Source organism: Atta cephalotes (assembly GCF_000143395.1).
Source record: "Atta cephalotes unplaced genomic scaffold scaffold00002, whole genome shotgun sequence".
NCBI lineage: Eukaryota > Metazoa > Arthropoda > Insecta > Hymenoptera > Formicidae > Atta > Atta cephalotes.
In genome coordinates, this window is record NW_012130066.1 from 11,561,705 (window position 1) to 11,566,381 (window position 4,677).

At 31.4% G+C, this 4,677-nt stretch overlaps 1 protein-coding gene across 1 annotated transcript in view; it reads left to right on the forward strand.

The window, feature by feature from the left end:
- Nucleotides 1-4,677, forward strand: part of LOC105622165 (serine/threonine-protein kinase SIK3-like) — a 223,143-nt gene that overhangs the window by 34,600 nt on the left and 183,866 nt on the right. The window lies entirely within an intron of this gene.

The window sequence follows — 4,677 nt, forward strand, 5'->3', positions numbered from 1 at the left end:
GCACACACACGCACGCGCACACACACGCACGCGCACACACACGCACGCGCACACACGCGCGCGCGCGCGCGCACACACACACACACACAGGCGCGCGCACGCGCGCGCGCGCACACACACACACACACACACACACAGGCGCGCGCACGATATAAAACAGTGTAGAATACTACTATCACAAAAGTTGTATAGTTTTAAAAAGAACAAATAACAATTAAATAAACAATATATATATATATATATATAATAAAAACCAATCAGTCAAGTCAGTTGGGTGCACAGATTTCTTTTTATTCTCGTGTATTTAATAAAGTAAACAACAATAGTACAATAATAAATGTTTTGACCTTTTATTTTGGATATTATCAATATAAAATATAAATTCCAAATTAAATATGCGCAAAATCTAACTAAAAATGTGATACTGGTCAATTTAATAGACTCTTTAGTGTGATGAAACACGACAATTTTAACCGTTCTCTTTTATCCAATTTCCAATTTGCTATGTAATGCATAAGCTTTAGAATTCTCAATTTAATATATTTTAGCTTTAACAACAATTATATTTTAGCTTTAACAAAAATTTTACGAACAGACTTTCACACTACAGGTTTATCACTTATTATCAGATATTGTTATGCAAGATCTAAAAAGAAAAGCATTACAGAGTCTTCCAATTTCATCATCTCTTTATGTAAGATATATTGATAACATTGCGTAACATATGATGCGTCGCATATTGATACATTGGTGAACACGTTCAACTCATATCATCCCAAATTAAAATTTACAATCGAAATAGGCGGTGACACTTTAAATTTTGTTGCCTAATTAAGAAGGGAAAGTTCATTCATAATTAGTGGTACTCATCTTTTTTAGCTGCTACTTAAATTATTTTTCTAGACATCCCTTATGTCAAAAAAGTGGGGACAATCATTGGAAGAAGGTCTCCTATATTACAGGGTTAAAAAAGTCGATTTTTTTTTTTCATAAATTGATACTCTTCGAGAATATGTCCCTAAAATTTTAGAGCGAAATTCAAAGTCCTTCGATATAAATTCAGCGCTTGTATATACGGGTGCGTGGCGCGCAGGTATAATAAATAATTAAAAAAAATTTTTTATTATAGTTCTGAAATACTTTTAAAGTCATTCAATTTTCATTCTGGAAATTTTTTTTATCTCTTACAGTTTCGATGGTATTCGCTTCGAAAGAAAAAAAAACGATTTTTTCCGAGGGGGTGTTTCACCTCTAAACCTCGAGATAAGCACAAACAAAAAAATATGGGTCTAATATTTTTTCATGTTCTACAACGTATCCAAAGCTTAAAATTGGTGAGGGTCGGTTCCTTTATTAGTAGCACCAGAGAGGCCCGAATTGCTCGTAGAACGGCTCAAATTGCTCAAAATGAATTCCATGAGGAAGCTGAAGGATTATTGTATGTCCCTGGAATAACAGATTAGCCTTCGAGCACTGTAAGTACTCAAGAATTAAATCGAAAACTTTAAACGCGTTTTTCTCGAAATCTGTTTTTTGCATTTTCGTCAATTTTGTGTACAAGATTGAGAAAAAAATTGTCTGATTGACTTGTCTTTTTTTAAGACTCGTTAGCTTAGTTAGCTAATAGTCAACCATCCTCAATGAATCTAAAAAATTAAGTAAAAATTAACATTAATTATTTTTGTTGCATAAACAAGCGATAAACTGCTTAGTAAAAATAATTTTTTTTTAAAGTTGCACAAATTTTAATTTATGTATATATTTTTTAATTTTTTAGGTTCATTAAAACGATATTCTATAAAGATTAAAAATATTTTTCGATTTTTTGTTCCGGCAAGAATTACAGCCGCTAGGATGTACACAAAATGATAATATCGTGGTCAAATTAAATGTTTATATTTTTATTATTTATAATATTTTTTTTCACATAAAAATTTTTATGTATTCTACAATAGTTATATTAAAATGTTCAAAAAGTTTGAAATTGATAAATATTAGTCTTCTCTTTGAAAAAGAATTACGAAAGATAACCTTGTTTTCGGTCTCCTAATGTAGCCTCCTTACCTCCTTAATAGATAAGAGTTTTTCTTTGTCTCCTATTTTCCACCAGGAAAATTTTGATTTAATAATTAAAATTCTTTTAAGCAACGGACACCTATCGAAATTCAATTATTACAATCAAAAAGAGATTGTTTAACAAATTTAGACAATTAAATTATCAGGATCACATATCTAATGACAAAACAACAGACAATAATGAAGAGAAAGTGAATCACAGATTTTTCACAATCCCTTTTATTCCCTTTTATTCAATTTTATCAAAAAAAAAATTAAAGAATTTTTCAAAAGATTTCGTAATAGCATGTAAGGATATTAAGATTGTTAAAAAGTTTATGCAAGGTCATAAAGATATTTATCTTAATCTATCTCGAAATAGACATATATTAAATTGATTGCTTAGATTGCGAAGCATCATATGTGCCAAACAGATAGATGTTTGAAGATACGCATAAATGGACATAGAAATCATATAAATCATATAAATTAGAACATGACGCAATATTCTGTAATATTTGAACAGAATTAGTTTTTCAATATGAATTTGATTGAGAAAACATTAAGATATTGGACGAAAAAAGGATTTTAAATAAAAGACTAATTTTGGAAATGACCATATAAAACAATAGAAACAGAGTTTAAATTTATAAAATGATATTCTATCTTTAAACCGAGGGGGTAACCATTCTTGAATTTCGATGTACAATCTGTCACAAGTCCAATGAAGTCCGGTGAAATCTGATGAAGTCCGATGAATTCATGATGTCAGATGAATTCTAGATGAAGTCCAGAGAAATCCGATGAATTCATGAATTCTGATGAAGTCCAATGAATTTCGGTGAAGTCAGTTGAATTCCAGATGAAGTCCGATGAGACCTAGCGAAGTCCGATGAATTCATGAATTCCGATGAAGTCCGATAAATTCCGGTGAAGTCCAGTGAAGCTTGAAGTCCGAAGTCTAGGTGTACATCTATTTTTTAAGTGGTTATCCTCTCGCTTTAAATTCATCATACATATATGAATTTGTTTGCGGAATTATGATGTTTTTTCTCCTTTCCTTATTATTATTTTTATTTCAATAATTACACAACTTTATTATTTTGACTCTCATTACGATTCTGATTGCCAACACCACAGGATCTTCTTGAGTCGCGAGAAGCTCTTACATGTAAATTAAGTAAAATTAAGAATAACTTCAGATAATTGATTTAAATAATACAAAAAAATTTTTTGTTTTTTCTCACAAATCACTACATAGCAAATCAGACAATTCGATGAGATGGTTTTTTTCTGTTGAATCAATCTATATGACATCGTATTAATTTATGTAAGTTTCTACACTTATTCTGTGCAATTTTAATATTTAATGTTATTTACTCGGTTATTTATTATATAGCAAGTTGGAAATTGGATAAAGAAGTGCGGTTAAAATTGTTGTGTTTTATCATTGAAGAGTCTATTAAATTGACCATAATCACATTTTTAGTTAAGTTTTACGCATATTTAATTTGGAATTATTATATTTTATATTGATAAGGATTCAAAACGAAGAATCGAACGTTTATTATTATACTATTGTTGCATTTATTTTATTAAACACACGACAATAAAGAGAAATCTGCATCCGAACCACTGGCGTTGGCTCTGATTGGCATATATATATATATATATGGTATACACAGGGTGCGTCATCAAAAAAGACAAATCGAACAATTTCTTCAAACAAAATGTTTTTAATGAAAAATTAAATATTACAAAAAATCTTTTTACATGGCACTTGGGGGATCCCTGTAGAGCACAATTATTCGATATATTTCTCATTAGCTTGAATGACAGCCTCTATTCTCGTTCGCACGCACGCTGTAATGTAGCACTGTCCATGCTGAGATTTGTTTGTGACTCTTTTAACTATGCTCCATACGTAGTAGTCCAAGGGATTTAAATCTAAGCTATTGGGAGGCCAGAATTCCTTGGACCAAAACATATCGACGTTGTTGTCTGAGAGCAAATTTTGAATCAAATGACTTGTATGAATCGGTGCATCGTCCTGCTAAAAAACATGATCTTTCGGACGCCATAATTTCCATCCACGGCTTCATTCTACATTCATTAGAACGCGCAATGATTACCCTGAGTCATCCGAAATCAGCGCTTGAGCTCTTTCAACGACTGCGGGTTCTCGCAGTGCGTTTTTTCGAATGACTCTTCCTTGCTAACTGGAACCTTGGTTGGACTGTTCTAAAGCTGAATATTTTGCACAATGTCATAAACGGTTGATCTCAGGTATCCAGAACCGAATTATTTCCATTGCTGAGCGCTCAGTACGAAGGCCTTCGATGATCATGGCTCTTCGATTATACTTCGCATTTTCGTGACCATTTTGAGAATATGACTGTTTACTAGAAGCTTTTAATTTACTAGAAGAAATCAGGCTTTTTCGGATGCCAACAACAACTTCTGCGGAGGCACAATATAGCGGAAAATTGAAATTGAAATTTGTCCGGATTTTGGTGACGCAGTATATGAATATATTATATATATACATATATATATATATATATATATATATATATAGTAGTNTATATATAGTATATTATTAGTTAGTAGTTAGTAGTTAGT